This window comes from Meles meles, chromosome 2, assembly GCF_922984935.1.
Source record: "Meles meles chromosome 2, mMelMel3.1 paternal haplotype, whole genome shotgun sequence".
NCBI lineage: Eukaryota > Metazoa > Chordata > Mammalia > Carnivora > Mustelidae > Meles > Meles meles.
The window spans coordinates 73,851,013-73,864,501 of NC_060067.1; the positions used below are offsets into that span (position 1 = coordinate 73,851,013).

Below are 13,489 nucleotides of genomic sequence, written 5' to 3' on the forward strand. Positions count from 1 at the left end.
TAGGATGGCAATTGCTAAACTAGCAATTTATCCCTCCTTAAAAAAGAAAAATTCCCCCAGTTTGCTTTCTGGAATAGAACTTAACTAGATTTTAGGCTTTCTTAATGACTGGGAATCTGCCATATATCCCAGCTACCTCTAGCTGTAGCCTCCTGTAAAGGAGTTGCTTGACTTCCATAAGCCAGTTGAAACAAGTCTTCTAAGCTTTTTATATATCTCTTTTTGGATAAACAAGAGGGTATTATGGCCAAACTTCAGACTTTTCAAAACATCTGAGCAACAGTCAGGGCATAAGCCTTGACTTTGATTATTACTTTTTCCCTAACTAAACCTTGTGGTACAAGTCCTTTTGTCTGGTTCTTAATTGATTTGGAAGTTTGCTTATTTGCAGAATATACGTGGCTAAACATATTTATTCCCACAATTTAGTATTTCTTATGAATAGTTCATGAAGTCTGAGTATGAATAGTCACATAAATTTGGGGTTATTGATAAATAATCGAAACTTTGTTGCTTATCTTTAGCCTCAAGATAGGTTGGATTCTATAATTTTTTAAAAAGATTTATTTTGTGGGGGCGGTATAGAGGGAGGGGGAGAGAGAAATCCAAGCAGACTGGCGCTGAGCACAGAACCTGATGTAGGGCTGAATCTCAGGACCCTAAGATCATGACCTGAGCAGGGGGCTTACCCAGCTGTGCCACCCAGGCACCCCGAGATGGGTTGGATTCTAAAATGTGCTTTATGTGGTTGCTTTCTCATACTTATTCTGACCCTTATTCTTGCTGCCCTAGAATTTGACCATTATGTGAAATGGTAACAGAGATTAGGAAGATAATAATATTAAAGGAGTGTAACTAGGCAGCAGTATCATTTTTTAGCTCCAGTGGTGACGATAGCAGCTAAGTCAGGTTGATTTTGTCTTGCTGTCTCTTCGCTTATCAGTTCTTCAAATAATTGTAAAGTTTGATTATTCAAAGTATTTTTAAATTCCTTTTTTGTTTTTGTTTCTGTTTTTTTAAAAGAGAGAGCAAGTGCATGTGTGCATATGTCCAAGTGTGGGGATGGATAGGGAGAGAGAGAGAGACTTAAACAGGCTCCACACCCAGCACAGGCTCAGTCGTACAACCCTGAGATCATAACCAGAGCCAAAATCAAGTTGGTTACTTAACCAACTTAGCCACCCACATGACCCAAGAGTATTTTTAGATGATACTTCTCTATTAGATTTTAATCATCATAAAATAGGTTGAACAAGTCAGCATTGATTAGGTTACACCTAGGAACCTGGCCATTGTAGTTCTTTGGTTGAAGAAACCAACCAAAGAATTTTTTCAAGGAAAGCATCAAAATATTTTAAACAGGGATGCCTGAGTGGCTCAGTTGGTTAAATGTCTGCCTTCCGCTCAGGTCATGATCCCACGGTCCTGGGATAAAGTCCCACATCAGGCTCCCTACTCAGCCAGGAGCCTGCTTCTCCCTCTGCCTGCCACTCCCCCTGTTTATTATGTGCTTGCGCTCTCTCTGACAAAATAAATAATAAATAAAATCTTTTAAAAAATATTTTTAAGCAATTTAGATGAAATCACAGATTATCTAAGTTTACCCTATCCATATTATCATTCATACATATTTCATATATGAATATATAAGAATAAGAACATGTATCTTAACTGAGTAACAATGTCAGGGCCGTGAGTAAATGAGAATATTAAGTTATTGTTATCCATGGTGTGGGACTCTTGAAATGCAAAACCTTTTTTATGGTTGGCAAGCGATTTCACTCAATTTTCTGATTATTCTCTTTCATCTATTTTTTCTTATGTAAGATGAGCTCTAAGATCTCTTTCAGATTAAAATAATTTTCTTTTATCCTATGCAATTTCTGCAATTGCGTTTATCCTATAAATTTTTCTTCTTCTGTAAGTTTCTAGCATCTAATTTTAAATATCTAGATCAATTACCTTGGCCTAAAAAGTAGGTCCCATGACATAAACTCTTGCTGCCAAAATTTTTTCCAGCCCTTACTTATGGGCCCAAATATTTCTAAAGTGTATACTTCTTAGACATAGTTCCTCAACATGATCTTATTCCCATTTCAAAGGAATCTTTTTTTAAAAGATTCATTAGCTTACTGTTTATCCTTTTATTTATTTAAAAGTTTTTTTAAGATTTTGTTTTATTTAAAGATAAAAGAGAGAGAAAATGCAAGGGGGAAGGGCCAGAGGAGAGAGAAAGAGAATCTCAAGGAGACTCCCAAAGCTTGGAGCCTAATGTGGAACTTGATCCCAGGACCCTGAGATCATGACTTGAGCTGAAATCAAGAATCAAACACTTAACTGGCTGAGCCACCCAGATGCCCCTTACTTATTTTTAGAGGTTTATTTATTGGGGTGCCTGGGTGGCTTAGTCATTAAGTGGCTACCTTCAGCTCAGGTCGTGATCTGGAGTCCTGGGATTGAGCCCCCCATCGGACTTCCAGCTCAGTGGGAAGCCTGTTTCTCCCTCACCCACTCCCCCTGCTTGTGTTCCCTCTCTTGCTATGTTTCTCTCTGTCAAACAAATAAAAAATTTTTAAAAGTTTATTTATTTTTAAATAATCCCTTATACCTAACATCGGATTCAACTCAAACTCACAACTCACCCCGAGATCAAGATTCACATGGTCGTCTGACTGACCCTGCTTTTTATACCTTTAAATGTTTTATATATATATATAAAGTTGTGCTAATTTTTGTTTTAGCACATTATGAGAATAAACAAATTATAAGAATGAATGTCTCAATTCTACATGAAGAACAATTAGGTTTTAGGTATTATCATCTATTCTGCTTCTGCTTTATTCTTACATGAAGCTTTAGCAATATGATATAGTTCCAATATTCTGTCGAGGAGATGATAATAAGTTCAGTGACATTCAGTGTTCATAGTGTGCCAGAGTCTTTATATAAGGAATGAAAAGAACTAAACACACCTACTTCCCAGAGTTGTTTTACTCTCTTATTATGGATGAGGACATTGAAGTTTAAAGAGATATAACATAGAGGTAAAGCCAAAACTCAACAAATATTTGCTGAGCGCCTACTATGTTCTGGGAATGCAGTAGCCAACAGGCTCTTAACTGTTAAATCATACTAGCTCTTAAATATAAAAGATACTATCAAAAATAGTCTTCATGTAATAAGGGAGATAATTATACCTATTTCATAGAGCCTAAGGATGAGTAGATGATGCATAAAATTTTGTGGTTCAGTAATTAGAAAAATACATGGTGAAACTATACGAATCAGAAGTATTTCAGGAATTGAATTCTGTTTTAAAAACTTTTAATTTACCAGTAAAATGGCTAAGAATAATAAGGATTTTGGGGGGTGAGAATTCACTAATTCTATGGGCAGGAATCAGTTGTGAATTAAACTGTATGTGGATGGGTGCCTGTGGCTCAGTTGGTCAAGCATCTGTTTTTGGCTCAGGTCGTGATCCCAGGGGCCTGGTATCAAGTTCTGAATCGAGTCCTGCATTGGGCTCCCTGCTCAGCAGGGAGTCTGCTTCTCCCTCCAACTCCTTTTCCCTGCTTGCACATTCAACGCTCTCTCTCTCTCTCTCACAAAAATAAATAAAGTTGTTAAAAAAAAAAACAAAAGGAACAATATTTTTAAAAAAGCTGCTCATGGATTTGGATTACAAGCTACAGTTCTTAATATCTTATTGTTAATATTGAATAAGAGTGTCTCTTTAATAAATTAAATTCTAAATAAATTTATTTATTTAATTTAAATAAATATTTAAACATTTAAAAAATTTAAATGTTTAAATAAATTAAATATTTAATTTAAATAAATTAAATTGTAATTTTAAATTCTAAATTTAAATTCTAATTTTAATTTCTCCCCCCTTTTAAAGTCGTTTATTGAAGCTTAATTTACATATAGTGAAATTCATTGTTACATTTCCATGCTTTTGACAAATTCATAGCATTGCAATCATTACCACAATCAAGATATAGAACATTTCTGTCACCCCAAGGCACACAGCTGGGTGGTGCAGTCGGTTGAGCATCTGACTCCTGGTTTCTGCTCAGGTCCTGACTTCATGGTGGTGGGATGGAGCCCTGAGTCAGGTTTCTCGCTCAGCACAGAGTTTGCTTGAGATTCTCTCTCGCCTGCTTGTGCTATTTCCCTCTGTCTCTCAAATAAAGAAATCTTTGAAAAAATAAAAGAACATTTCTATCACCCCAGAAGTTTCTTTGTGCCCTTGGAGATCAGCTTCTTCCCATTGATTTTTCTGCTCCTATAGTTTTACATTTTCTTGAATGTCATTTAAATGGAATTGCCCTTCTTCCTTCTGTTGTTTAGCTATAATTGCTGCAATAGCAAACAAGATAATTAACCCTTGTGCTGATATAGCTTTCTTACAAATTAGGAATTGCATTAAGAAGCAATTAGATGAGAAATAATTAATCTAGCCTGTTAAATTGTAAAAAAGAGATTTTGTCAAGGAATTAGTAAATATTTTTCAGTTTACATGACATATTTAAAAAGAAACAATTCAGGTTTTCACACTTTAGGTGGGAAACTAATAAAGTCAATATGGTTTTGAACCCCCTTCCTTGGACCCCAGTTATACAAAGTTAGATGAATCATAATCCTTAATTTATGACACACTTGAATACAAGCATGGCGGTTTGTTTATTTTTAATAATCTAATAAACACACATCATTCACCATGACAACTTGAACCTTGTCAAGAGTTCACTTGACTTTTACCAATGTGTATCTTAATACAGATTATATAAAAATCTTCAATAGAGGGGCGCCGGGGTGCCTCAGTGGGTTAAGCCTCTGCCTTCGGCTCAGGTCATGATCTCAGGGTCCTGGGATCGAGCCCCCGCATCAGGCTCTCTGCTCAGCAGGGAGCTTGCTTCCTCCACCCTCTCTGCCTGCCTCTCTGCCTACTTGTGATTTCTCTCTTTGTCAAATAAATAAAATCTTTTTAAAAATCTTCAATAGAATTTTGATTATATATAATTAATTAGTAGGAGTTCCTTCCCCTGCCCCACCTTTTTTTTTTTTTTTTTTTTTTGGAAGGAGGGAAATAAATTTACCCAGTCTCTTGTCTTTCAGTTTTGTTTTTAGTTTCTGTTTTTATGCATTAAAAAAAAAGTTGGTGTAGTCAAGTTCATTAATTGTTTTGTTTTATTTTTTGCTTTCCATGTCTTATCTAGTAATTTCTCCTTAATTGAGTTTGTGAAGATAGTCTTTATTTTCTTCTAATTTTGCCAAGTATTTTGTATATTTTGGTCTTTAGCATATACCTGTAATTTGTTTTGTGAATGGTGTGAGGTAATGATTTAATTTCTTATCTTATATGGATAATTACTTGTTTTCATGCCATTTATGAAATTTTTTGTCACTGATTTTAACACTGCCTCTGTCATATATTGTTTCCAATATGCAGAAGTCTTTTTCTGGCCTTTAGATTCTGTTCCATTAGGATATTTGACTGTATATACACCAGTACTTACTTTACTTATTGCTTAACTTTATAGACTAGGTAGGGTAATTCTTCAGGAAGTTCTTGGCTAACTTTGCCCTTTACTCTTTTGTATACTTTTTTTTTTCCCCACTATTGTTAAGTTTTTTTTTTTATAACACCCTTTTGAGGGGTGCCTGGGTGGCTCAGTCGGTTAAGCGGCTGCCTTTGGCTCAGGTCATGATCCCAGGGTCCTGGAATTGAGCCCCATGTTGGGCTTTCTGCTCAGTGGTGAGCCTGTTTCTCTCTCTCCCTCTGCCTGGCTCTCTGCCTACTTGGGTTCTATCTATCAAATAAATAAATAAAATCTTTAAAAAAAAATAAAGCCCTTTTGGGATTTTTGGCTGGAAATATATTGAATTTGTTAGATGAATTTGGTGAGAAATGACGTCTTTAAAATATTGAGCCTTTCTTTCTGTGAGCATGGTTTTCTCTACAAATACATAAGACTTTTAAAATTTCTTTCAATATATTTTACGATTTTCTCCATAGAGGTCTTTGTATATTTTTTGTTAGATTGAATCTTAGGTATCTTGTACTTTTTGTGATTATGTTACCCTATTTAGTTATTTGTAAGATTATTATCATTATTATTATTTTGAGAGTGAGAGAGGGAACAGGGCTGAGAATCTTTATTTTAATGTTCTTTAATGATTTTATTTATTTATTTGATAGACAGAGATCTCAAGTAGGCAAAGAGGCAGGCAGAGAGAAAGGGGGGGAAGCAGGCTCCCTGCTGAGCAGAGAGCCCAATGCAGGGCTTGATCCCAGGACCCTGAGATCTTGACCTGAACTGAAGGCACAGGCTTTAACCCACTGAGCCACCCAGGTGGCCCCCCCAACCTCACCCCAGGAGAGAGAATCTTAATTAAGCAGGCTTCCCTCTCAGTGTGGAGCCTGACATGAAGCTGGATCTCAGGACCCTGAGATCATGACTTGAGCTGAAATCAAGAGCTGATGCTTAACCAACTCAGCCACCCAGGTGCCTGCTGTACCTTTTAAAGATTACATTTTCTGTTTGTCGCTTCTGTATAGAAAAACAGTTGATTTTTTATGTATTGATCTACATCCACATACTTTGCAAACACTCTGATATCTGAAGATTCTTTTGGATTTTCTGTATAGATAGTCTTATCATCTGCAAACAATGATAGCTTCGTATCTTCCTTTCCATTCTTATACCTTTTAATTTTTTCTTATCAAACTTTACAGGTCAGGATTGCTAGTGAAGTTTGAATTGAAGTAGTAATTGTAGATACAGTTTTTCTGGTCCCAGTTTCAGGGAAAGTTTTAAATATTTTGTCATTGAGTTTTGGCTGCATTGTTTTAATTATAAAGTTTATTTCTTTTTCTTTTTTTTTTTTTAAGTGTATCTCATGTTAATGAATTTAGATTTTAGTCCAAAGAGGAAGGAGAGTCACTGAAGGTTTTTAATTTTTTTTAACTATTTTTTAAAGATTTGATTTATTTGTCAGAGAGCACACAAGCAGGCAAAAGGAGAAGCAGGCTCCCCACTGAGCAGGGAACCTGATGTGAGACTCGATCCCAGGACCTTGGGATCATGACCTGAGCCAAAGGCAGATGCTTAACCGACTGAGCCACTCAGGCATCCTGTTTTTTTGTTTTTGTTTTTGTTTTTCAGAGAGAGCAAGCAAGAGCATGAGCACATAAGCAGGGGGAGTGGCAGGCAGAAGGAGAGGCAGGCTCCCTTTTAGCAGGGAACCCAACTTGGGGCTCAATCCCAGGACCCTGGGATCATGACCTGAGCAGAAGGCAAAGGCTTAACTGACTGAGCAACCCAGGCGCCCCTTTAATTATAAAGTTTTATCGAATGATCGTTGTTGTATCTACCAGGATGATGTATTATCTATTGCTGCATAACAGATTACCTACGACATGTGTTGATGGAGATGTGGAGAAATTAGAATCTTTATAGAGTGCTGATGAGAATGTAAAATGGTGTAGCTACTTTGGAAAAAAGTTTTTCAAAATGTTAATATAGAGTTACTATATGTTTCAGCAATTCCATGCCTGGTTATATCCCCAAGAGAGATGAAAGTATATGTCCACATAAAAATTTGTACATGAATTTTCATAGCAGCATTATTCACAATAGTAATAAAGTAGAATACAACCCAAATTTGCATCAACTGATGAATGGATAAATAAAATATGATGTATCTATTCAATAGAGTATTATTCAGCAACAAAAAGAAATGTAGTTGACCTTTGAGCTCAGACTTTGAGCTCAAACACCAGTTTGAGCTGCATAGGTCTACTTGCACACGATTTGTTTTCAATAAATACACTACTGTAAATGTATTTTATCTTCCTTATGATTTTCTTAACATTTTATTTTTTCTAACTTCTGAGAATCAAGTATATAATACATACAGCATACAAAATATGTGTTAATTGACTATTTATGTAGTTGGTAAGGCTTTCAGTCAACAGTAGGCTCTTAGTAGTCAAGTGAAAATTTATATCTGGATTTTTGACTGCATGAAGGGGTAACATTCCTAATCCCTATGTTGCTCTACTAACACACGTTACACACAGATAAATATTGAAAACATTATACCTAGTGAAAGAAACCAGTCACAAAAGTCCATATGTTATATAAAGCTATTTATATATAGGAAATGGCCAGTACAAGCAAATCTCTAGAGATAGAAAGTAGGTTAATGGGGGCGCCTGGGTGGCTCAGTTGGTTGAGCATCTGTCTTTGGCTCAGGTCATGATCTCAGGGTCCTGGGATTGAGCCCCACATTGGGCTCTCTGCTCAGCAAGGAGCCTGCTTCCCCAACCCCCACCTGCTTCTTTGCCTACGTGTGATCTCTCTCTATCTCAAATAAATAAAATCTTAAAAAAAAAAAAAGAAAGGTTAATGGTTGTCAGGGACTAGGGGTTGGGAAAGATTGGGGAGTGACTGCTAATGCACATGGGACTTTTTTTGGGGGGGTGTTGGTGCTGGAAATGTTCTAAAATTAGATTCTGTTGATGATTGTACTTCTTAATACACTAAAAACCATTGAGTTATATACTTTAAATGGGCAAGCTGAATGAAATGTCAGTTATATCTCAGTAAAGCTGTATAAGGGGCGTCTGGGTGGCTCAGTGGGTTAGGCATCCAACTCTTGATTTTGGCTCAGGTCATGATCTCAAGGTTGTGAGATTGAGATCCATGCTCAGCAGAGAGTCTGCTTTGAGATTCTTTCCTTCTACCCCCCCCCCAATTAAATTTAAAAAATTAAAGAAAAAGCTCTTTAGGGGCGCCTGGGTGGCTCATTTGGTTAAGCGTCTGCCTTCAACTCAGGTCATGATCTCAGGGTCCTGGGATCACCCTGCATCAGGCTCCTTGCTCACTGGGGAGCCTGATTCTCCGTCTCCCCCTGCCATTCCGCCCTACTTGTGCTTTCTCTCTCTCTCTCTCCCTGTCAAATGAATAGATAAAATCTTAAAAAAAAAAAAGCTCTTTAAAAAAAGTGTGTATATTATTTGCTTAGATATTACCAAATTATATCAGTTTGCATTCCCACCAGCAATGTATAAGTGCATAGCTTTATCAAAAGAATGTAAGTCATACATTTTAATTCTCACCAACTTGAGAGAAAAGTTCTCTTACTTAAAAAGGTTTATAAAACATTTGTATTTCCTGGGGTGCCTGGGTGGCTCAGTGGGTTAAGCCTCTGCCTTCGGCCCAGGTCATGATCTCAGGGTCCTGGGATCGAGCCCCGCATCAGGCTCTCTGTTCGGCAGGGAGCCTGCTTCCCCCTATCTCTCTGCCTGCCTCTCTGCCTACTTATGATCTCTCTCTCTCAAATAAATTTAAAAAAAATTTTTAAAAAAATTTGTATTTCCCTATGAGTGAATTTGAACATCTTTTTGCATGTTTAAGGGGCCATTTTTATATCTGCTTTAGTGAATTGTATGTTTACTTGTTTTCTCTATTTTTCCCTTGGGTTTTTTGGTCCTTTATTCCTCTATTTTAAGTGTTCTTTATATATTAGTGATATTCACCCTTTGTAACATAGTACCCTATTTCTAAGAGTGTCCTGCTCTATGGACTGAGCTAGCCAGGCAGTTGCCCATAGTATCCTATTTCTAATATCATAGTTTGGGTTTTCCTTGTTTTTTTGTACTTTATATAAATAAAGTCGTACACATAAACTGTTTCTGATCAGAGTGTGATTTGTACTCTAAGCAACTAAATTACAGTCTGAGCAGAATTTACTTCTGAGTGATACTTAAGTTTTTATCATTTTGAAGTTCTTTTTCAGTCCTGAGAATAACATTTATTATTCAGAGTTGTTTCTCTTCTTATTGCTATGTCAATTTCTATCCTCTCTTCTAGTCCCAGAGTAAATGATGGCTTCTTTCTGAAGTCTCTGTAGAACTCCCCGAGGTCGACTTGGATGTTCCTTTTTTAATATTCCCATTGTACTTTGTAGTTTATTTAATGACATTTACATGATTGTAATTGTTTCTGTGTTGTTTCTCCTTACCAGACTTTAAGCTGTTTGAAGGCTGAGTCCTGAATATTTTTGTGTTTCTGGCATAGTTCTGTATTTGGTATATAGTAAGTGCTCAATAAATATTATTGAAAGAACTGGTATAATAAAAGATAGGAAAGAGGTAATGTCATTGTAGGGAAAAATTTGTCCTTGAGGAACAGGTGGAATTTGAATAATCAAAGAAGAGGGTGAGAGAAGAGGACTAGCAAAGGGATGGGATGGGGATGAGCATGGTATGTGTAGTGAACAGTGAAGATACTTTTCTGATTGGAACATGTTTGTTTATTCTTGTATTCGTCATATCTTTACTGTGTATCTGCTATATGAAAGGCACTGGTTTAGGTGATAGAAAACACAGATTTTTAAAATTTGGTACTTTGGGAAAGTAGTCGGAAGTAAGATTAGGAAGGTAAAGAGGAGCAGGATTTTAGAGGACCTTGAAAGAAAGGCATAGCTGTTGTGCTTTAAGATTGATAAGAGGTACCAAGGATCTGCTGGAAGCTGTTATTTCCCTGGTGTTTTTATGAGGGAGGTACATGTGTGGATGGGGGAAGAGAGTAATAGAAAGTGATACTGAGGGGCACCTGGATGGCTCAGTTGGTTAAGCATCTGCCTTCGGTTCAGGTCATGACCCTGGGGTCTGCTCAGTGGGGAGGCTGCTTCTTCCTCTCCTTCTGCCTGCTGCTCCCTTTGCTTGTGCTCTCTCTTTTCTGTCAAATAAATAAATAAACTTAAAAAAAAAAGAACTTGGCTAGGTCAGAGGATATGAAATTATAGAGATGGGGTCAAGAATGAGAGAGTATGATGGTTTTTCAGGAACTCTGAACTTTAGGAACTTTACTTTTTAGATAACTTGTGTGGGTGTTAGGGTAGCTTTCAGAGCTAAGCACAATAGGGGAGGTAGTACGTTTTCCTAGCAGAGGAAAAAGTGGATTTAGTTTGAGATACATTGAACTTCTCTTCCCACACTTTTCCCTAGCCCATTTAATGGCTTATTCCATTGTGCTCTGACTGCTATCTTTGGATTCATTTTTTATTCTTCTTTTTATCTCATATCCATATTCACATTGCTATAAAATCTTCTCCATTTACTTTTGAAATATATCCAACAGTTGACCACTTTTCACCCTCTCCAGAACCTACCGCTCTGGTCCTAACCTCTATCATTTCTCACCTAATTATTATAGTAACTTCCTAACTGACCTTCCTGTTTATGCCCTTGTCCCCTTTCTGTTTTCAACCCAGCTTCTGAATGATTCCTAAATAATCAAATCATCCATCTGTCTGCATAAAACTCTTCTTTCCTGGAGTAAAAGTCACAAATCTCAAGGAGGGTCTACATGTCCCCCTCCCCTTTCTCTCTCATTTTCTTCTATTTTTTCTTCCTTTTCCTCACTTCACTCCAGCCACAGTGCCCTTCTTGCTGATCCTTGAACTAGTCAGGTATACTCCATCCTGAAGTTACTGTATTTCCCTTTCCTTTGACTAGAGGGCTCTTCCCCCACTCATTGGCACAGCTCACTCCCTAGTTTCGGGTCTTTACTCATACGTCACTTTTTTAGTGAATCCTTCTCTGACAACCCAGTTTGAAATTATAGTTCTCTTTCCAGCTGAATGTTCTTTCCCTTTGATTCATTTGTCTCCTTAGCCTTTGTCACCATCTACATGTATACTAAACATATTTTATTTTCATCTCTTCCCACTGGAATTTAAGATCCACAAGAATGCGGATTTTTGCTTTATCCACTGCTGTACCTCTAGCACTGAAAACTGTTAGCATGTAATAGGTGCTTAATATTTGCTGAATGGCTAAATTAATTAATGGAGTGCCTGGGATATCTTGGAATAGATGCTTGCTATTTATTTATACCCTATTAATTTCACAAAGAAGTAGAGGCAAGAAAGTGTCTAGTAGACAGGGGTGCCTGGGTGGCTCAGTCAGTTAGGTGTCTGCCTTCAGTTCAGGTCATGATCCTGGGGTCCTGAGATCGAGTCCTGCACTGAGCTCCCTACTCAGCAGGGGAACCTGCTTTTCCCTCTCCCTCTGCCCCTCCCCTGACTTGTGTCCTCTCTTTCTCTCTCTCAAATAAATAGATAAAATCTTTAAAAAAAGAAAGAAAGAAACTGTCTAGTAGACAAACCGGAACCCATTAAAATGGTTTAGAGTGGAAGAAAGATTTGCATGAAGCTGTGGCAGTACATGAGATAGCTTAGAGAAAGTATAAAGAGTCAGAAGAGGATTAGGGATGGGATTCTGGAAACACCTCCATGTAAGCACTATTGTTTGACTCTGCTAAGCAGGAACCTAGGGCTTGTGCTTCAGGGTCCTCATTGGGCCTTTGTTGAGTTTTACCCCTCCTGATAGAATGAGGATATGGGTGGTGGGAGGGGGAGGTGCACAAGGAAACTCGTTCATTTGATACCCATTTCTACATTAAGTTCTGAGTATTTGAACCTCAGAATTCCCTGCCCATGTAGCCCTTCAAAAGCCTCTTCTCTGATTCTCTCCTCTCTTGACTGAACGCATGTATGGGCTTCTCCAGGCTTAAGTGATGACACACAGCAACTGCTATGTGCAGGCATGTGGCGAGAACTTGGACTTGTGGGATGGGATGTCGACATGTATACATATGAGGCTCCTTATTGAATGGAGTGGAACTAAAGGTGGGAGGAGAGAAAGGGGAAGGCTCCCAAATAATTTGAGTGACTCCCATGCCACTATAGAACTTGAGGGAGTATGAGAATTCCAAGTCAGAACTTAGCCTTTTAGGTTGTTATAAAAGTATATATGTCAAGGGGAGGGGGTGGGGAAAAAAAAGTATATATGTCAAGATGGGAAGATAGAATAATAATTTAACAGCTTGTTAGCTTGATTTATAACTTTAAAATATTTAGACACCTAGAATGTAGGCTTCCATTTGTACTCTTGCTCTAAGCCCCTGAAAATTAGGGGTTGACCTACAGGAGGGAATTGAAAAAGAGTAGTTAGAGAGGGAGAAGATAAATTCAAGATAGAGTTTCAAAGAGTTTGGAATGATCAGCAGTGTCAAATACTTAAGAGACATCAAGTCCTGTGAAAACAGATATGTCCATTGGATTTGACTGACAATCGGAATTTAGTAAAAATTTCATTTGGTGGTGATAGATGCCAAACTTCCATAAAAGAACAACACCTGAGGAATTAGGAAGTGGAGACAGAAGATAGGAGATTTCCCCCTAGATTCATCTCTGGAAAAGGAGCAAACTAGAACAGTAGCTGGAGGGCTTTGCAGGATCATGGAGGATGACTTTCCTGTGTTTAAGATGAAAGGGTCTTACAGATCCTGCCATTTTGAGGGGAAGGACCCGATGTTGTTAAGAGAAGGTTAAGGAGAAGGAGGGAATAATTGATGGAGCAACACCTAACATCCAGTACATAGGTTGTTCGATTAGCCTCTGAAGGGAG

The 13,489-nt window shown here is 37.6% G+C and overlaps 1 protein-coding gene across 6 annotated transcripts in view; it reads left to right on the forward strand.

The window, feature by feature from the left end:
* The window catches only part of ELF2 (E74 like ETS transcription factor 2), a 101,619-nt gene that overhangs the window by 14,323 nt on the left and 73,807 nt on the right, over nt 1–13,489 (forward strand). The window lies entirely within an intron of this gene.